A 22,732-nucleotide genomic window follows, 5' to 3' on the forward strand; every position below is an offset into this window, starting at 1 on the left:
ACAATGAATTCTAGAGCAGACTGGAAAACAGCACAGGGCAAATGTTTCTGGCCAACCAATGGGACTAGCAGAGATTAACCCAAATTCAACTTTGTCACTGGTTGCATCACTGCAGTTTACCTTCTCTGAGTATACACCCTCCTCCCCTCCCATCCAGGCACTTGAACTCTGCATCACAACATACTCCCTGTGCAGTTTCGGGCACTTTGCATGATTTGACTTATTTCCCTAGGACATACACCAGGGGCTTTCCCGTATACCACCGCCTTTCAATGTTCAGGCCCTGCCTCCATGTGCTTCCCCTCCCCACTTGCCATTTTGGCTTTTGGTGAGGGTGGTTCCAGGACAAAGTTGACAGAAACAAGTTTCTTCTGGACTCCACACAGCAGAGCCAAATAGGAAATGATACTGGCAGCTTCACCTGTGAGGCCAGACACTGAAAAGCAGACGGGAACGCAGTCCCTTAGAGGAACTCACAGATCCACCCATGCGAGGAGCTGCCCGTGAGAACGGGGTCCTTTGTCCGAAGGACACAGCTCTGGGAGCTGCCTCAGTCCTTGAGGGTTTGCTTGCAAACATAGCTCTCTGTCCCACCACCCCAGAGATTAGGCGCTTATTTACTGCAGGCACCTGGAGTTCTGTGCAAACTTCTCATGCACAGGGAAATGTTATCTGGTGTAAGAAATAATAACAGGGAGCCATTCCCATGTTCTCAAGATTTCTTGTGACTTTTTGTAAGATGTATAGGTCAACCAAGAAAAAATGTCAACTGTCTTGTCTTTCTCACGCTCTTCTGTATAAATATAAGATGCTGAATAAAGTTGGTGTCAGACTGCGTCCCTTCGTGGAGACGTGTCTGAACCTCTCGACCCCATCTTTGTTGTAGTCTCTTGCTTTAGTTTCTTTCTTAGCCCCGCCGTGCACGTTCTCAGGACCTGATCGACTTTGCCGGCTGGCACCGGCACACCCAGCCACCCTGCTTTGCCCTCTGGCCTAGTTCCCCAGGCTGCTTCAGGGTGACTGAATCAAAAAGTTCTTCTCAGTTTGTCTGATAACGTATTGAATTAGGCTCCCTGGTGGTCTTTTTGCTCTATCCTAGTGGGATTTCTTTGGAAGGAATGATGCTAAAGCTGAAACTCCAGTACTTTGGCCACCTCATGCAAAGAATTGACTCATTGGAAAAGACTCTGATGCTGGGAGGGATTGGGGGCAGGAGGAGAAGGGGACGCCAGAGGATGAGATGGCTGGATGGCATCACTGACTGGATGGACGTGAGTCTCAGTGGACTCCGGGAGTTGGTGATGAACAGGGAGGCCTGGCGTGCTGCGATTCATGGGGTCGCAAAGAGTCGGACAAGACTGAGTGACTGAACTGAACTGAACTGAGTGTAAGCCTCTGGGGGGGAGAAAGAAATTCAAGAATTTGCTGTGGTTTGATCTATGTAACTAACCAAGAAAAGTTTTGGTTTTATCTTTTCTTCATTCTAGATTACCAGTGTGGTTACTTAGTATCTTGTTAATAATCCAGTGCTACAGATTTAGCATTACTTGAGAGGAAAAAATGATGACTGAATGAAGACATGAAAAATATACCTTATTGATATGCATATTGATTAATAAGTAAATTTTATAAATTTATTAAAAGATAGACTTTTGATAAATATAGATCTGGTTTTCATTCCACCTTCTATATGTCCTAGCAGAGTGGCTTAGGACTAGTTGGCTAACTCCTTCAAGCATCATTCAATTTCTTCATCATTGAAACAAAAATTCTTTTAAGAGCTCATATTAGAATTAACCTTTCCATAAAACTCTCTTATAAATCCCTAACACTTTGTTGCCACTTTATACCTATCATGGTTCCTACCTCAGAGGGATGTTATGTTTGATAAGAAAGGATGTCTATGAAGTGTAAGACATAGAGTGATCAAGCAGAAATACTAGTTCACTTTCCTCTCTCTTTAACCAATCATCCCCAAGAGAATATAGATTTTTTTTAAGTTTTTGAAATAATAAACAAATGCATTGCAGCATTAAAACAAATGCATTTTGAGCATAAAACCCTCAAAAAGTTTATAAACTAGTTGGGGACTTTAATGCTAGTTCACCTAGAACAATAAAAGAATGTTACAGGCTCATAATTTGATTACATGATTGTGTATTTCTGGTTATAAAAATATGATTGTTAAGAAAAAAATGAAGTAAAAATGGACTAGAGTTTTCTGTTAGGCAGGCCTTCTCCTAGAATTTTCTAGGTATTCTGGGGAGTAAGAAATAGATCTGGCGTGAGGTTAATTATGTAAAAATAGTAATTATATTTTTCTATTTAAAAAATGACTAACATATACCTGATGACACTTTTAGGGGTGTTCCAGACAAGGTCCTACTAATCCTCTGAGAACTAGTCCAAAGTCTCTTTCAAAAACAAAAATTCTTTTAAGAGCTCATATTAGAATTAACCTTTCCATAAAACTCTCTTATAAATCCCTAACACTTTGTTGCCACTTTATACCTATCATGGTGATTACAAAAGTATTTCACATGGCCAAATTTCCCCAGGCTTATTCACATTCAATAAAAGAACCATCAAAAATGTGTGACATAAGTAAGAATTCCCAACCTCCTTCCTGCTCCTGCTTATCAAAGAGGTAGATACTGTATCAAATACCAAGAATGACTTGAAAATACAAATTCCCCATTTGAAATTCCACATGGAATCAAAACTCCATAGGAAAAACTTCAAACCTAGACTTTTCATCTTGTGTCTTACCTTTAGAAGCAGTTGATGAAACACATTTGCAATTTTTAAAGTATTTTCAAATGACTCATGAATCATGTTCCTTCTTGGCTATCTAATACAAATCCAGGGTGTTAATTACCATCTCTGTGGAAACTATTCTTCTGTCTCTCTCTGGCTGATTCTTTTGCCACATACTAAGGGATTTTATGATGCTTTTCCTCTCAAGAATCAGACAAAGTAATAAGTATACAGAAAGAACTGAAAATATCTGGATAAAAAACAAATAAGCTCAGTCAAAATTAAAGAGAAGAATAAAAGAATTTACATATCCTTCCTCTACTATGTGCCAGACACTGTTCAAAACATTTTCTAATTAACTCATTTAATCCTTACAACAGACCTATGGGGTAGATATAAGTGTCTTCACTTTGAAGATGAAAAAAATGAAGTGAGAGAGATGAATTCACTTACCCAATGTCAAAGAGCTGGTGAAAAAAAAATGTAAAATAAAATTCCTTTATTTAAAGAATTGGCTCACACAATTACTCAGGCTGGTAAATCCAAAACCTATAGGTTGAAACTGGCAGGCTGAAGACCCAAAAAAGAACCCATGTACCAGTTCAAGAACAAAGGCCTTCTAAGGCTGGTAGAACCCCGTCTAGATCTGAGAAGTTCAGTCTTTTCTTTTCAGGCCTTTAGCTGATTGCATGAGGCCCACTCACACTACAGACGGCAATCTGCCTTACTCAAAGTCAGCCACTTTAAATGTTAATCTGATTGAAAGACACCCTCACAAAAACATCCAGAATAATGTCTGCCTACATATCTGGGCACCATGGCCTACACAAGTTGACATGAAGTTGGCCATCGTTACATATATACTTCTTCATGAAAGAAGATATTTTGATGGTACCTTGGGGATCATGAGTTGGAATATTTGAAGTTCCTGCTTAAGGGCTAAATATATACAAGACATTGGGCCAAATTCTGTACTGACCACTGAACATAACTGAAAATTTGGTATCATAAATAAATCTTGACTATTATTAATAGCTTCGCTTGCAATTAGCCTCTTCCTCCTAAAACCTGAGGGTAAACCCAACAAAAAAAAGAGATTCATCAAGATTTTCAAATAAAATGACGTGTTTCTGCATATAAGTATTCCATCTATCTGAGAGAATTAGAAATGGCTCTACAGTCTACCCAAGTCTGAGCTGGAAATAGGGCAAACTTGGACAAAGCATTCAGACTTCTTTGTTTTCCAAAAGGACAATGACTAGAACCATCTCTCCCCACCTCCTGCCTGAAACACACACACACAAGTTATGCACAGTGATTTAAAATTAAATCTAAACAAATTAAAATTAAAGTGGTGTGATTTCTTCCAGAATGTTATAGGTAGCCCTGGTGATAAATTATCTAAAGCAGGGGATATATCAGACAGTCCACTGGGATGCAGGTAGCAAATATCAGAACCTATTAAATCTCTAATGAGAATGAGTATATAGTTTTTAGTTTAAAATAAATATCTAAACAATAGTCATATCTACATTTGTCCTTGGGATAATCTACCAATCGTTTGTCACATACAGTATTAAAGGGGACCTAAGGAAGGAGTGAAGAGAAGGCAATGGCACCCCACTCCAGTACTCTTAACTGGAAAATCCCATGGATGGAGGAGCCTGGAAGGCTGCAGTCCATGGGGTCGCTGAGGGTCGGACACGACTGAGCGATTTCACTTTCACTCTTCACTTTCATGCATTGCAGAAGGAAATGGCAACCCACTCCAGTGTTCTTGCCTGGAGAATCCCAGGGACGGGGGAGCCTGCCGTCTATGGGGTCGCACAGAGTCGGACACGACTGAAGTGACTCAGCAGCAGCAAGGAAGGAGTGAAAGGTGTAGAAGGCCAAGGGGTTGACAATGGCACTCTTCTTTGTTGGTTTCCTGTGTATTGTAGACCACATGTACCTGGTTCAGTGGATTTATATATCCTGGTTCTAATTTCAAACTAACACTCACAAAATGAACAGATGACTGAAAAAAACATATCCTGGCAACTAGGTGAAAGGGTGAATAATGCATGCACAAATGAACAATGAGAAAACTGTAGAGATGACACTCATTTGCAAAACAAACTTGTCGGGCACATTATCAAAATATATTGAAATATCAGTTCAGCATTACGTTGTATGATTAGCATTATGTTGTATGGTTAACATAAGGACTACTATTTTTAAACTATTTCATTTTTATTTCATTGTATCAATTTATTGCAAAAGTGGCCACAAATTGTATCCATTCTGTATGCATGTTCCTTTGCAATATGACTACAGTTACTCCCATGAAGAAGGAAAGTCTATTCTTCTATCCATTGAATCTACACTGCAGAAATAATTACACAAGGAGAGACTTAAAAAGTGGTTGTCCACTGGGGATTGTTCCCTTGCTGCTCTTTGGAACCATGAGGCCCCTGCATGTAAATAAGTCTAAGTTAGCCTGGTGGATGATGAGGTGTGGCCCAGTCCCCATAGGAGAGCCAGCTAACTTAACTGTGAAAAGTTGAGAGGTGGAGCATCTAAGAATTTTAAGGCTGCTATCCCACAACACACTGACACACCCACATAATTCGACTTCTAAAGAATTGTGGATGTGGCTTTCCTTACACTGAATAGACTCCAGTCAGATTCAGAGACAAACCACAAAGTTTTAAGAGTTGTACTAATGAACCATGTACTTGGGTCAAAGAAATTAGATTGCTCAAATTACAAAATATGAGTCTTATGGTAAAGGAACAAAGTCTCAGAAGACAGCCAAGAGCTTAGAAGATAGAGCTAAGAGACTTGGAGGACAATGACACAGGGAGATGAAACTAGACTTAATCCAGAAATATTTCCCACCCCCAGAATGGGCAGACCTAGTAACAAATGTCCTATTGGATCTCAGAATTGCTGTAAACCAACGGCTGCTATGTGTTTCAGATACCTCCCCTTTGTGATGGCAGTGTTTCCTGTCCGATTCTGTCTGCCCAATCATGTATATTACTGGATGTACTGACAAGCAATGTATGATCTAGAAAGCCACAAGCTCTGAGGAGCCTCATCTGATCTGATTTAGATCACAAGATTCCACACTAGCCTGATGCCATAGTGAGACGAGATTTGGGGGATCCTACACGTGGATGAAATGGTAATTTTTTCTGAAGGATAGACTGCTAGATTGTAAAAGTGGCTATAATACATCGTAGCTTCTTCCACCAGGAGATGTCTATTTTTCCACCCTTTGAATCTAGACAGATATTATGACTCATTTCACCATTCATGTACAACAAAATTGATACCACACCAATATAAGGCACCTTTCATTTCATAAACAAAATGAAAAGACAACCTACAGAAGAGGAGAAAATATTTGCAAATGATGTGACCAACAAGGGCTTAACATCTAAAACAGACAACTCATAAAACTCAACAACAAAGAAATTTAAAACAAAGTTAAAAATTGGGCAGATGGCCAAAATAGACATTTCTCCAAAGAAGACATACACTCTGGGCATGTATCTGGAAAAGATGAAAACTAATTTCGAAAGATACATGCACCCTGATGTTCATAGCAGCACTATTTACAATAGCTGAGACATGGAGACAACCCAAATGCCCATCAATAAACAACCAGTTTAAGAAGATGTGGTACATACACACACACACACAATGGACTATTACTCAGGCATAAAAAGAAATGAAATATTGCCATTTGTTACAACATGAATGGACCTAGAGATTATTATGGGATTTCTTTGGAAAGAATGATGCTGAAGCTGAAACTCCAGTACTTTGGTCACCTCATGTGAAGAGTTGACTCATTGGAAAAGACTCTGATGCTGGGAGGGATTGGGGGCAGGAGGAGAAGGGGACGACAGAGGATGAGATGGCTGGATGGCATCACCGACTCGATGGACGTGTCTGGGTGAACTCCAGGAGATGGTGATGAACAGGGAGGCCTGGCGTGCTGCGATTCATGGGGTCGCAAAGAGTCGGACATGACTGAGCGACTGAAGTGAAGTGAAGTAAGTCAGACAAAGATATATGATATTACTTACATGTAATCTAAAAGATAATACAAATGAATCTGTATATAAACAGAAACAAACTCACAGGCATAGAAAACAAACTTATGGTTACCAAAGGAGAAAGGGAGAAGGAAGGGGAAAATTAGGAATGTGTGATTAATAGATACAAACTATGATATATCATTTAGGTAAACAACAACGATTTACTGTACAGCCCAAGGAACTATATTCAATATCTTATAACAATCTATAATGGAAAGTAATCTGAAAAATCTATATGTATATATAATTGAGTCACTTTTTTGTACACTCCAATTTAATACAATATTGTAAATCAACTATACTTCGATTAAAACAAAAACAATGTAAGCTTTTAAAAAAATTTTATGTATTTTAATTGGAGGAAATTGCTTTATAATGTCATGTTGCTTTCTGCCATACATCAGCATGAATCAGCCATACATATGTCCCCTCCTTGAACTTCCCTCCCACCTTCCACCCCATCCCACCCCTCTAGATTGTCACAGTGCAACACGATGAGCTCCTTGTTTTATACAGAAACTTCCCATTAGCTATCTGTTTTACATATGGTAAAGGCTATATTTCAATGCTACTCTCTCAATTCATCCCACCCTCTCCTGCCCCTACTGTGTCCGTAAGTGTGTTCTCTATGTCTGCATCTCTATTCCTGCCTTGCAGATAGGTTCCTCAGTACCATTTTTCTAGATTCCATATATATGAATTGATATATGATATTTGAAAAACAATTTAAACTTTATGAAATAAAGCATAAGATATATTTCATGTTTCTCTGAGATGTCAAGGAAACTAAGGTATCCATAAGAACCAATATCAGAGTAAAAGTAAAAATGGGCTTCCCTGATAGCTCAGTTGGTAAAGAATCCACTTACAATGCAGGATACCCTGGTTCGATTCCTGGGTTGGGAAGATCCACTAGAGAAGGGATAGGCTACCCACCCCAGTATTCTTGGGCTTCCCTTGTGGCTCAGTTGGTAAAGAATCCGCCTGCAATGCAGGAGACCTGGGTTCTATTCCTGGGTTGGGAGGATCCCCTGTAGGAGGGAAAAGCTACCCACTCCAGTATTCTGGCCTAGCAAATTTCATGGACTGTATAGTCTATGGGGTCACAAAGAGTCAGACACACCTGAGTGACTTTCAGAAAGTAAAAGTGGAAAACCTAAGTGGTAATCAAGAACAAAACCTAGCATTGTTCTGAGGCCATCTCCAGAAACCCTGGTGGCTTTGAGTTTCAGTTTTCATGTCTGGTTAATTCTGGTGACAGATAACAATGCTCAGGGACCTCTGAGACTGAGAGTTTAGTTGGATCACACCCTGCATTGCCTAGGCCCTGTGGACAAATAATGGCCCTCCAAAGATGTCCATGCCACTATCTCCTAAACCTGTGAGTAAATTGTTACCTGGCAAACGGGAACGAAGGATGCAGCAGGAATTAAAATTGCTAATCAGCCTACTTGAAGGTAGATTATCCCAGCTTATCCAGTGGATCCAGTGTAATCACAGAGCCTTTTAAATGTGGAAGAGGGAGACAGAAGTTGGAGTCAGAAAGAGATTTGAAGATGCTATGCTGCTGACTTCAAAGACAGAGGAAAGGGCTATGACTCAAGGAATGTCTATGGCCTCTAAAAGCTGGAAGAGGCAAGAAAACAGATTCTCTCTCACAGACAGAAGCAGTGTAGCCCTGCTGATATCTTGAGTTTACCTTGATGAAACTCCAGATTTCTGACCTCCAGAACTGTGATTTTTTAAACCATGAAGTTGGTAATTATTTGTTACAACAGCAACAGAAAAGTAATACAAACCCTAAAGGGATAATATATTTCCAGAACATTTTCAAACAAGATTAAACATTTTCAAAATAGGATTGCTGTGGGGAAATTATGCCTATGGAGATGACTGAATAATTTCTATAATAAATGTTAAAAATGAAACACCAACATATTCAACCCACTCAGGAATTTAACAAACAGACTCTTAACTTATTGAATTGGATTTAATCAAATGAAAGGTGTTATTTGCCTCTGGGAAAATCAAAGCAAGTTTCTTCAACAATTATATTTACTGAAAAAGAAAGAGCTGCATCACCATAAGCCTGAAACATGAAAATGACTTCAGTCCTTCTGCTGATTTCAAAGCCATAAGTAGAAATAGATGTCTTTGTCTGAAGTCGTTTCCTTCCTAGTCTTTCATCTGTCCTAAGCGGAAGAAGTGGGTTTTATAAGTGAAGTACAGTGGTACCTTGCTGTCTGAGGGGGATTGGCTCTAAGAGCCCAGAAGATACCGGATCTGCAGATGTTCAAGTCCTTTATATAAGACAGTCTATGATAGCCCTCTGTATAGGCAGGTGCAGAGGACCCACTAACAATGATTCTAATTTCATGGCATTCAAAATATGAATCATGAGGGTTATTTTGGGGCACACTGTACATATAGGAAATGCAACAGACCCATAAGCTGCCAGAGTGAGAGCCCAGTACTGCTTCTGTCTCTTTTTCTTAAGGGCTACTGCTTCCAGGCGAGAAATCTTTTCATCTCCTTTAAACTCCACAGGGATTTGCTACTACAGCAGTAACCTCAGAGTTTAATATTTTCCTTTCAGAGTTCTGTCCTGTGTTTTAGAACACTTTTGCTAAAGAAAAGCTTTTATGGTGGGTGTGTGTAGTTACTTCAAAAACATTTGAAGCAAAGATAAATTAACTGACTGGGTTGAAAGGGATTCAGTGTTGGGGAGAAAGGAGCTAAAGATAGGATGCAACCAAGAGAACATAATATTGGCTTTATCCAAAGCTAAGAAACAGCAAATTGTATTCCTCCTTAATGCCCTTACCCTTCACTTCTATCCTTTGCTAAGTACTCAGGAACTAATACTGAGCCCTGGCAGCCTTATATCCTGCACAGCTAATCTGCAGAACCCTATCGGAGTGTAGTTTCTTTTTAACATCCTCACATCTCATCAGGACTCAACTGTTAATGATTTTTTCATTCTCCTGCTTCCATGCTAGCTCTCACCAGGAAGGAGCTCACAAACTAACACGTGTGCAATAGTGCACATACAAGATTCTGGTATTTTCCATCCCACACAGAAGTGGGTGATGCCTCGGACTACTCAGTTTATCTCCTCCAGGAATCCATCCACCCAGGGAGTATCTTTTCTGTCCTTGTCAAATTGGTTTATGGAATTGACATTGAAAGGTGGCAATAAAGGTAGAACCTGAACTATGGGAGGAGAAAGAAAAGATATTTCAAAATAAAGAGAGAAAACAATTTTGGAAATTTAGAGTAAACGGAAAGTGCTAGAATGGTGCAGGTACCAGATAAGTGGGAAAAAGGTAAGAGAGTTATTACTGGGAGGGTTAAAAAAAATCAACTTTAATGCATTTCTAAACGCATGAAAATTAAAACCCAACTCCATTTTTACACCTAATGAATATTTGATCTGTACTTTTATGAATAAGACTATACATAGACTGGTATGTGTGTGTGCTCAGTCGCTCAGTCGTGTCCAGCCCTTTGCAACCCAATGGACTGTAGCTCTGCATAAGCTGTTTGTATATTTTGGAGACTGAGCCTTTGTCAGCTACTTTGTTTGCAATTATTTTCTCCCATTCTGAGAGTTGTCTTTTCATCTTGTTTGTAGTTTGCTTTGCTGTGCAAAAGCTTTTAAATTTAATTAGGTCCTATTTGTTTATTTTTGCTTTTATTTCCATTACAATAGGAGGTGGGTCAAAGAGGATCTTGCTATGATTTAAGCCAAACAGTATTCTACTTATGTTTTCCTCTGTTTAATAGTTTCTGGCCTTACATTTGAGTCTTTAATCCATTTTGAATTTATTTTTGTGTCTGGTGTTAGGAAGTGTCCTAATTACATTCTCTTACACATAGCTGTCCTTTTCCCAGCACCACTTACTGAAGAGGCTTTTTGCCATTGTGTATTCTTAACTCCTTTGTCAAAGATAAGGTGACTATAGGTGCCTGGGTTTATCTCTGGGCTTTCTATCTTGTTCCATTGGTCAATATTTCTATTTTTGTGCCAGTACCATACTTGATAACTGTAGCTTTGTAGTATAGTCTGAAGTCAGGAAGGTTGATTCCTCCAGCTCCATTTTTCTTTCTCAAGATTGCTTTCAGGATCTTTTGTGTTTCCATACAAATTGTGAAATTTTTCATTCTAGTTCTGTGAAAAATGCCATTGGTAATTTGATAGGAATTACATTGAATTTGTAGATTGCTTTGGGTGACTTTTCTGGTAGCTCAGCTAGTAAAAAATCCACCTGCAAGGCAGGAGACCCCAGTTAGATTCCTGGGTCTGGAAGATCCGCTGAAGAAGGGATAGGCTACCCACTCCAGTATTCTTGGGTTTCCCTTGTGGCTCAGCTGGTAAAAAGTCTACCTGCAATGCGGAAGACCTGGATTTGATCCCTGGGTTGGGAAGATCCCCTGGAGAAGGGAAAGGCCACCCACTCCAATATTCTGGCCTGAAGAATTCCAAGAACTGTATAGTCCATGGGGTTGCAAAGAGTCAGACACAACTGAGTGGCTTTCACTTTCACTTTGGGTAGTAGTGTCATTTTCACAAGATTGATTCTTCCAATCCAAGAACATGATGTATAATGCACACACATTCACACATATGTATTAAATATATGCAGCAGGCACTGTCCTAAGCTCTTTGCAGATATCACCAGATTTAATTCTCAGCCTTATAAAGGTAGGCATTCATATCTCCATTTTGTAAATGGAGAAACTAAGCTTCACAGAAGTAAAGTTCCCTCTCAGAACTCACAGAGGTCACATAACAAGTAGCTATTAGACCCAGAAGATGAATTCATTATGCTCTCAATCCCCACTAATACTATTTCCCTTAATATGGACAGAGTAAATATTAAAAAATGAGTGGTTATATCAAGCACATGTTATCAACTCCATTTTGTACCTAAGGAAATTGGGATTTTTTTTTTTTTTTAATTTAGCTGCTCTGCAGGGCTTGCAGGATCTTAGTTCCCTCCCTAGGGATTGAGACTAGCCACCCCCCCTCCCCCAACTCCACCCGCAGTGAAAGCTCCTACTGTTGTACTGACTACTGGGCCACCAGGGAATTCCCAAAACTGGGATTTTAGACAAGCTAAATGAGTTATCTAAGATCACAGAGTTTGTTAGAGGCCCAAACTGGGAAAATTTTACTTCAGTCTTCTATAATTCAAGAAATCCAAAACATAGTAGTCACATAAGAAGGATAATACAATTTCTTTGTTCATCCAAGTTAGGGAGGGATAAAGTGGCTAGTATAAATGGGAAGGGTTTTCATTTTCTCCAGACAAAATATATAGACAAATTTTACTTTTTTTTTTTTCCATTTTGGTTCAAAGTCATTAGGTAAAAGTTCATATTTTAATAAGGAAATGCTTACACACTTAAACATGCATGTAGAAACTGGCATTTTAATCCTCAAAAATTTTTATATAAAGGATTTCATAACAGCAAAAAAAAAAAAAAAAGGAAGAAAAGAGAAAAACCTTCCTCACTCAAGGTTTCTTTGTTAATGAGTCAAAATAGACAAAATCTAGAAGAGTTTCATTTATGTGCTGGTCAGATCTTCACAATTTTCTTTCACTGGTAAAGGCAGCCTTTCAGTCACAGACTCTAAATGAAGTGTGGTTCTATCCTGAGCTTCTCAATATATAACCTCCTGGGAAGTACCTTGTATTGGGTTGCTAGAGGCTTTCCTGATTCAATTTTACGACTTCAATATATATAACCTTCCCCTGATGAGCTAAAGGCCATTTATATAGTTACTGAAAACAGATCAGAATGAGCTGTTTCCTTTACTTACACCTTTTAAAGCTACCATTTTAGCAAGAATCTCCAAATTCTCTATTCATTATTCATGGGTCCTCATTATTCCGAGAAAGTGATCATCTGTTTTCATCTCCCTTTGTGGACTCTCCCCTTGCTCTCATGGGCCACACATGGGGTTGACCATTGTTTCTAATGACACACAACACTCAGGTCTTCTTCTCTCTTCTTTACTCCCAGCCAGTGTTGTCTACCAGTGAATGATACTCACCTCAGTGTACCATGACCTCAGAAACCTGCCCACAACCACCTCCCTGCCTTCTGTTATGGTTATTCACCCTTCTGCTTCTTGTATTTGTAGAGAAGGATATCTGTGCCTCTTCTGGAGCGTGAATTTCTATTAAATTTGCTTTTGTGTCTGGAGCATGAACTCCGTAACGGCAGAGATCTGTTTTTCATCCTTGCTTCCCCTGCACTAAGATCAGGGTCCGATGTGACACAGGTGGGTCTGTAGAACTATTGGACGCAAACTGTTTGCTGGGCCAATCCACTTCACTATGTTACATTCCTTCCAAACCTGTAGGAGACAGGAAGAATAAAAGAAAAGCAGGCCCTGGCAAGGGCCGCAAAAGAAATTTATAATTATTGATAAACTGGATGCTATAAGGCGTGAATGAGACTCTTGGAACAAGTCCAGAGGGAACAGTTCATAATCTTGAAAACAAGATACGATCCTGGGGTCGTAAAACCGATCCCAGACTGTTTCTCGACTGGTGTCTCAGAGTCACATGTTTTACATATCTGGTGGAAAATCTATAGATCAATATATTAATCTTAGTTACTGATTTGTTATGATTACTGTTTCCTATGAAACAGTTTATGATTACTCAGTGGTTAATGATCACTTTGTTCTTCGGCCCCGAAGGCCACATGAGTTAGTTTAATTTCCGCATATTCTTTGATTCATGACTGAAAGTAAAATAAAGCCGGCTTGGATTCCGTTTCGGCACCTTCACTTTGGAGCGGTGTCGGTCCCCTGATCCTCGCTTTTCTCTGAATTCTTGCGTCTCGTTTCTCATTCTCTCATCGTATCGCGCTTTCGGAAACCCTGCTTGTCGAGCTGGTCTCCGAACAAACCAAAGCTTCTTAGTCTAATAGAAAGAGGGAAACCTGGGATCCGTTCTCTGGTGTGCTAGATATAGGCCCTTCAGTTCAGTTCAGTTTAGTTCAGTCGCTCAGTCATGTCCGACTCTCCAAGACCCCATGAATCACAGCACGCCAGACCTCCCTGTCCATCATCAACTCTCCGAGTTCACTCAAACTCAGGTCCATCAAGTCGATGATGCCATCCAGCCAGCTCATCCTCTGTCGTCCCCTTCTCCTCCTGCCCCCAATCCTTCCTAGCATCAGAGTCTTTTCCAATGAGTCAACTCTTCACATGAGGTGGCCAAAGTACTGGAGTTTCAGCTTTAGCATCAGTCCTTCCAAAGAACACCCAGGACCGATCTTCTTTAGGATGGACTGGTTGGATCTCCTTGCAGTCCAAGGGACTCTCAAGAGTCTTCTCCAACACCACAGTTCAAAAGCATCAATTCTTCGGTGCTCAGCTTTCTTCACAGTCCAACTCTCACATCCACACATGACCACTGGAAAAACCATAGCCTTGACTAGACGGACCTTTTTTGGCAAAGTAATGTCTCTGTTCTTTAATAGGCTATCTAGGTTGGTCATAACTTTCCTTCCAAGGAGTAAGCGTCTTTTAATTTCATGGCTGCAGTCACCATCTGCAGTGATTTTGGAGCCCAAAAAATAAAGTCTGACACTGTTTCCCCATCTATTTCCCATGAAGTGATGGGACCAGATGCCATGATCTTAGTTTCCTGAATGTTGAGCTTTAAGCCAACTTTTTCACTCTCCTCTTTCACTTTTATCAAGAGGCTTTTTAGTTCCTCTTCACTTTCTGCCATAAATTATTTAACCTTTCAGCATCTGTGTTCTGTGAGAGTTTTGGAAAAGTAATAAGTAGTGTATTGAAAATATATAAAGTACCTACCATTGTAACACAGTGTCACACACATTGTAACACAATGTGACACAGTTCAGTGAAGTGTGACTATTATTATAATGATTTTGTTCTTGTGGCCCCTTATGGTCACACCCCTGCTAAAAGATTGTGTGTGTGCATGTTACACACCTAGCTGGAGAGGACAACTCTCACCTGGTCAGCATGATGTGTTCTTTAGAAAATTTCCTGACCCTCACTTCCCACTGGGATCATTCATCAATCAATGCCACTATTTGATCTTGCCGTAATCCCTGTGCCCTTACTTCAGTGATAGTCATAACCTATGGAGGTTATATTTTTCTTTCTTTGTCTGGAGATTTTTTGTTCTGACATGTGTGCTACTTGTGGTGGTTTAATCACTAAGTCATGCCCAACCCTTGCAACCCCATGCATGTAGCCTGCCAGGCTCCTCTGTCCATGAAATTTTCCAGGCCAGAATACTGAAGTGGGTTGCCATTTCCTTCTCTAGGGGATCTTCTTAACCCAGGGATAGAACATGGGTCTCCTGCATTGTAGGCGGATTCTTTACTGACTGAGCCACCAGGGGAACCTGTTTGCTATTTTACACTAAAATATTCTGTACACTTATAAAAGAATCACACTTTAAAATATAGGAAATATTCTCTTTTTATAACCAGCCCTTGAGCACTCACTAAATGCTGAAACTTAAATTTTCTCATCATTAAAAATATATAGTAGCACTCTGTGTGTTAATATATATCTCCCAGTCATATAAAGTGAAGAAGTTTCTTTGCTTTGAACTGAGATACTTTAGTTAAAAGCATCAGTTGTTAGGAAACCTTACTTGCTTTCACAATGCAAGGAACCATCTGGACCTCCAGTAGTTTAGATGGCTTGATAACAGATCACTGATTAAATGTTGAGGGCAAGAATATGATCATTTATTGCAGCTGCCAGATCAGAGAAGAGTGTTTGTCACGAAACAGATAAGAAAGATTGAAGGTATCTTCACCAGGACCAAGCTAGTACTGAGGCCAGCAGGAATTTGGACCTAGGCCTGACTGACCAAAGCCCTCAAAGCTTGCGCCTAAAGCCCGCGATCGTTTTACCATTGCAGGATGCAGTGTGTGAATGATCCTTCTAACATGTCCAGCTGCCATCCCTCCTACCACAAAGTACAAAACCCATAACCTATTCCCCTTCTCATGCAATATAGGTAGCCCAATTTGTCACTCTACTAGACCTACAGAAGAAAGGGAAGGCTTAAAAGAAATCATCCCCCCTAAAGAAATTTCCACCATCTCAAGAATATTTGGAGCTAATTGGAATCTAGAAAGGTAGGTGGTTTTTTGTACATCTGCAGATAACAGCGACCCTGGTAAACCATTTCCTAGAAATAATTCTTTGGTGGTTATCTGGAAGTGAGTGATTTTGTTTGGTTGTGTTTGGTTTATGGGTGGTTGGTTTAGGAAGGGATGAATAATTTTATGGTTAAGGGGTTAGGGTTAGAGTTAAACCCCCTCCTCAGGCTCGTCAGACCAGTTGGAAGAAATGAGCTTGTCAGTTTCAGACAGTTATTTACAGGCTGTAGAAACCCTAGAAGGAATTTGAGTCAATCCATTATTTTCCAGATCTGACCTCCCTCTGCCAAACTTCTTTCTGGCTAACACTCTAATTTCCCTTGGGCTTTTCCTTCTTTAACAAGATGTCTTTGTTTTGATTTAGCCTAGGACTAGGCTGGGGTCTTAGGGAGGAAAAAATTTGCATTTGAAATGAGGAAGTGAAAACAAAAAAAGGAAACAAAAAACCAATGTTGTGGCCAAGGCAGCTGTTTCCTACAGAACCTTGATAACTTGCAGCTGTTCACTGTCTTTTGGAACCAGTGGAAACTGGCTTCCGCCCTGGCCTTGCCTGCTGCTTCTCCAGCCTCCCTCACCTGTCTGATAGCTCTGACTTCCCCACTGTCATTTCCACTGCAAGGTGACATCCTGGGATACATGTATGAGCTCTGGTACAACTCAATCAGTTCTTCGCTCACTTATGAGCAAAGCTATGCTTTTCTTACAATGGCGATGACAGATGACACTTTACAAATACTCCCTCGTTTAATCCTCAGAGTTCCCCAGTGAGGAAGACTGTATTATTATCCTCATTTCATCGAAGAGGAAAGCAAGACTTCAGCCTTGTGTCCAAGTTGCTTTTCTAACTCCAACGTCTGCTATCTGAACCAAAGGGTTTCAAAATATCTTCCTATCAGCAGAGTGCTTGTCTGGAGCAGAGATTTCCAGGCAGCCAGCTCAGAGATCCTAACTAACTGAGTAAACGTGGAGTGAAGCCCAGTAATCTGTTTTCAACAGACATCTCTGATGAAGGCAGGGTTTAAATCTTCCCAGTGAGCTTCTCCATTTTTATATACCCTTCTTGGCACAGCCCCATCACATGTCTCACTTCTGATTAATCACTCCCTCTGGTTTCTTAGAGCACATGGCTCTCATGGACAGTACAGCAGGAACCACGGTGTGTGTTAAAATTAGCTGGTTTTATTTCTGTCTCCCTCACGAGCTGGGAGCTACTTCATGTCCAGGATACTGTTTCTTTTTGACTTCCTCTTCCTGAATTGCTCCCTCCGCTGATTTTTACATAGCTGGGTTCTCTTCATACTGGGGCTTCAACTTAAAATTCCCTTCAGAAAACCTTTTATAATAATCTTAAGAATTTAAGTCAGAAGCCCACCACTAATTCACTGTTGTATCACTCAGTTTTCATGTAGAGCAGAGCACAGGACTTTGCATAGTCAGTGTTGTTAGAATTCTTGATAGATTATCCAAAGGTAAATTAAGTACATTCTTAGGGCACCAGGAGAAGAGGTACCCTATTTTTCTTTTTAATAGAGGTTGGCGTATAATTATATTTTTAAACTTTAGAAGTCAAGTGCCAAAAAAAAAAAAAAAAAAAGGTTCTTGCTGGTCTCTTCCACTTATATTATGGCTTAGAATTATTTTTATATTGAATTATTTATTGAAAATGAGCTCTGTAGCATGTGGGGCCTTTGAGTTTCTAAAGGTTTAACCTGGCACTGGTATATATTTAATATATTTGTCTTCCAAAACATTTTGAAAATAAATTGGACAGATATTATTATCTGGTCCCATGTTGAAGAGCACACTGCTCTCCCCAAATCTTCATGTGTTCACCAACCAGGAAGCTCTCTGAACCCTATCTTGTTGGGCTTTTACAGTAGGCACGATTGATTAAATGATTGGCCAATGGTGACTTAATTCACCCTCCAGTCTCTCCCCACTTTGGGGAGGTCTGGGAATGAATCTGAAAGTTCCATCCCTCTAACCACAGAGTCAAACACCCTCTTCCAACACCACAAGAGAAAACTCTACACATGGACATCACCAGATGGTTAACACTGAAATCAGATTGATTATATTCTTTGCAACCAAAGATGGAGAAACTCTATACAGTCAGCAAAAACAAGACTAGGAGCTGACTGTGGCTTAGGTCATGAACTCCTTATTGCCAAATTCAGATTTAAATTAAAGAAGGTAGGGAAAACCACTGGACCATTCAGGTATGACCTAAATCAAATCCCTTATGATTACACAGTGGAAGTGAGAAATAGATTTAAGGGACTAGATCTGATAGACAGACTGCCTGATGAACTATGGACAGAGGTTTGTGATGTTGTACAGGAGACAGGGATCAAGACCATCCCCAAGAAAAGAAATGCAAAAAAGCAAAATGGCTGTCTGAGGAGGCCTTAAAAATAGCTGTTGAAAAAATGAGAAGTGAAAGGCAAAAGAGAAAAAGAAAGATATACCCAGTGGAATGCAGTTCCAAAGAGTAGCGACGAGAGATAAGAAAGCCTTCTTCAGTGATCAGTGCAAAGAAATAGAGGAAAACAATAGAATGGGAAAAACTAGAGATCTCATCAAGAAAATTAGAGATACCAAGGGAACATTTCATGCAAAAATGAGCTCAATAAAGGACAGAAATGGTAGGGACTTAACAGAAGCAGAAGATATTAAGAGGTGCCAAGAATACACAGAAGAACTGTGTGAAAAAGATCTTCATGACCCAGATAATCATGATGGTGTGATCACTCACCTAGAGCCAGACATCCTGGAATGTGAAGTCAAATGGGCCTGCAGATCAGATCAGTTGCTCAGTCGTGTCCGACTCTTTGTGACCCCATGAATCGCAGCACGCCAGGCCTCCCTGTCCATCACCAACTCCCGGAGTTCACTCAAACTCACATCCATCGAGTCAGTGATGCCATCCAGCCATCTCATCCTCTGTTGTCCCCTTCTCCTCCTGCTCCCAATTCCTCCCAGCATCAGGGTCTTTTCCAATGAATCAACTCTTTGCATGAGGTGGCCAAAGTACTGGAGTTTCAGCTTTAGCATCATTCCTTCCAAAGAAATCCCAGGGCTGATCTCCTTCAGAATGGACTGGTTGGATCTCCTTGCAGTCCAAGGGACTCTCAAGAGTTTTCTCCAACACCACAGTTCAAAAGCATCAATTCTTGGGTGCTCAGCCTTCTTCACAGTCCAACTCTCACATCCATACATGACCACAGGAAAAACCATAGCCTTGACTAGATGAACCTTTGTTGGCAAAGTAATGTCTCTGCTTTTGAATATGCTACCTAGGTTGGTCATAACTTTCCTTCCAAGGAGTAAGCGTCTTTTAATTTCATGGCTGCAGTCACCATCTGTAGTGATTTTGGAGCCCAGAAAAATAAAGTCTGACACTGTTTCCACTGTTTCCCCATCTATTTCCCATGAAGTGGTGGGACCGGATGCCATGATTTTCGTTTTCTGAATGTTGAGGTTTAAGCCAACTTTTTCACTCTCCACTTTCACTTTCATCAAGAGGCTTTTGAGTTCCTCTTCACTTTCTGCCATAAGGGTGGTGTCATCTGCATATCTGAGGTTATTGATATTTCTTCCAGCAATCTTGATTCCAACTTGTGTTTCTTCCATTCCAACGTTTCTCAAGATGTACTCTGCATATAAGTTAAATAAACAGGGTGACAATATACAGCCTTGATGAACTCCTTTTCCTATTTGGAATCAGTCTGTTGTTCCATGTCCAGTTCTAACTGTTGCTTCCTGACCTGCATACAAATTTCTCAAGAGGCAGATCAGATGTTCTGGTATTCCCATCTCTTTCAGAATTTTCCACAGTTTATTGTGATCCTAGGAAGCATCATTACAAACAAAGCTAGTGGAGGTGACGGAATTCCAGTTGAGCTATTTCAAATCCTGAAAGATGATGCTGTGAAAGTGCTGCACTCAATATGACAGCAAATATGGAAAACTCAGCAGTGGCCACAGGACTGGAAAAGGTCAGTTTTCATTCCAATCCCTAAGAAACACAATGCCAAAGAATGCTCAAACTACCGCACAATTGCACTCATCTCACATGCTAGCAAAGTAATGCTCAAAATTCTCCCAAGCCAGGCTTCAACAGTACATGAATTGTGAACTTCCAGATGTTCAAGCTGGATTTAGAAAAGGCAGAGGAACCAGAGATGAAACTGCCAACATCTGCTAGATCATTGAAAAAGCAAGAGAGTCCCAGAAAAAAACATCTATTTCTGCTTTATTGACTATGCCAAAGCCTTTGACTGTGTGGATCACAATGAACTGCAGAAAATTCTTAAGGAAATGGGAACACCAGACCACCTGACCTGCCTCTTGAGAAATCTGTATGCAGGTCAGGAAGCAACAGTTACAACTAGACATGGAACAACAGACTGGTTCCAAATAGGAAAAGGAGTTCGTCAAGGCTGTATATTGTCACCCTGTTTATTTAACTTATATGCAGAGTACATCATGAGAAACGCTGGGCTGGAAGAAGCACAAACTGGAATCAAGATTGCCGGGAGAAATATCAATAACCTCAGATATGCAGATGACACCACTCTTATGGCAGAAAGTGAAGAGGAACTCAAAAGCCTCTTGATGAAAGTGAAAGTGGAGAGTGAAAAAGTTGGTTTAAACCTCAACATTCAGAAAACTAAGATCATGGCATCTGGTCCATCACTTCATGGCAAATAGATGGGGAAACAGTGAAACAGTGACAGACTTTATTTTGGGGGGCTCCAAAATCACTGCAGATATTGATTGCACCCATGACATTAAAAGACACTTACTCCTTGGAAGGAAAGTTATGACCAACATAGATAGCCTATTAAAAAGCAGAAACATTACTTTGCCAACAAAGGTCCGTCTAGTCAAGGCTATGGTTTTTCCAGTGGTCATGTATGGATGTGAGAGTTGGACTATGAAGAAAGCTGAGCACTGAAGAATTGATGCTTTTGAACTGTGGTGTTGGAGAAGACTCTTGAGAGTCCCTTGGACTGCAAGGAGATCAACCAGTTCATTCTAAAGGAGTTTAGTCCTGGGTGTTCATTGGAAGAACTGATGCTAAAGCTGAAACTCCAATACTTTGGCCACCTCACGTGAAGAGTTGACTCATCGTAAAAGACTCTGATGCTGGGAGGGATTGAGGGCAGGAGGAGAAGGGGACGACAGAGGATGAGCTGGCTGGATGGCATCATCGACTCGATGGACGTGAGTTTGAGTGAACTCCGGGAGTTGGTGATGGACAGGGAGGCCTGGCATGCTGCAATTCACAGGGTCAGAAAGAGTTGGACAAGACTGAGGAACTGAACTGAACTGAAGAACTAAAGAGCCTCTTGATGAATGTGAAAGAGGAGAGTGAAAAAGTTGGCTTAAAGCTCAACATTCAGAAAACTAAGATCATGGCATCTCATCCCATCACTCATGGCAAATAGATGGGGAAACAGTGGGAACAGTGACAGACTTTATTTTGGGGGGCTCCAAAATCATTGCGAAGAGTTGACTCATTGGAAAAGACTCTGATGCTGGGAGGGATTGGGAGCAGGAGGAGAAGTGGATGACAGAGGATGAGATGGCTGGATGGCATCACTGACTCGATGGACGTGGGTCTGGGTGAACTCTGGGCGTTGGTGATGGACAGGGAGGCCTGGCATGCTGCGATTCATGGGGTCGCAAAGAGTCGACACGACTGAGCAACTGAACCGAACTGAAAATCATTGCAGATGGTGATTGCACCCATGAAATTAAAAGATGCTTGCTCCTTGGCAGGGAAGTTATGACCAACCTGCTGCTGCTGCTGCTGCTAAGTCACTGCAGTCGTGTCCGACTCTGCGAGCCTGTGGATAGCAGCCCACCAGGCTCCTCTGCCCACAGAAATTCTCCAGGCAAGAATACTGGAGTGGGTTGCCATTTCCTTTTCCATATGACCAACCTAGACAGCATATTAAAAAGCAGAGACATTACTTTGCCAACAAAGGTCTGTGTTGTCAACACTATGGTTTTTCCAATAGTCATGTTTGGATGTGAGAGTTGGATTGTAATGAAAGCTGAGCACCGAAGAATTGATGCTTTTGAACTGTGGTGTCGGAGAAGACTCTTGAGAGTCCCTTGAACAGCAAGGAGATCCAACCAGTCCTTCCTAAAGGAAATCAGTCCTGAATATTCATTGGAAGGACTGATGTTGAAGCTGAAACTCCAGTATTTTGTCCACCTGATGTGAAGAACTAACTCATCGGAAAAGACCCTGATGCTGGGAAAGATTGAAGGTGGGAGAAGGGGACGACAGAGGGTGCGATGGTTGGATGGCATCATCGGCTCAATGGACATGGGTTTTGGTAAACTCTGGTAGTTGGTGATGGACAGGGAGGCCTGGCATGCTGCAGTCCATGGGTGTCTCAGAGTCGGACACGACTGAGCGACTGAACTGAACTGAATCACAGAGTTGGTTCCCCTGGCAACCAGCCCCTGTCCTTAGGTTAGGCACAAAATTCACCTCCTTAACAACAAAAGATGCCTTTGTCACTCTAATCACTTAGGAAATTTGTGCCAGAAATGGGTACTGAGACCAAATATATATTTCTTATTATAAATCACAATGTCACACTAGTCAGTGAGGCCCCAAATGCAAGAGCATCAAAAGACAGAAAATATAAGAAAAATATAGTTTATTTTGTTTAGTGCTGTAAACT

The 22,732-nt window shown here is 40.7% G+C and overlaps 1 protein-coding gene across 1 annotated transcript in view; it reads left to right on the forward strand.

Moving 5' to 3' along the window:
• The first annotated feature begins 822 nt into the window (after window positions 1-822).
• Window positions 823-22,732, forward strand: part of ST3GAL6 (ST3 beta-galactoside alpha-2,3-sialyltransferase 6) — a 135,138-nt gene continuing 113,228 nt past the window's right edge. The window contains exon 1 of the mRNA XM_061439674.1: window positions 823-1,016. The gene's annotated coding sequence lies outside the window, so the exon portion shown is untranslated. The remainder of the gene's footprint in view (window positions 1,017-22,732) is intronic.

Source organism: Bos javanicus, chromosome 1, assembly GCF_032452875.1.
Source record: "Bos javanicus breed banteng chromosome 1, ARS-OSU_banteng_1.0, whole genome shotgun sequence".
Lineage (NCBI taxonomy): Eukaryota > Metazoa > Chordata > Mammalia > Artiodactyla > Bovidae > Bos > Bos javanicus.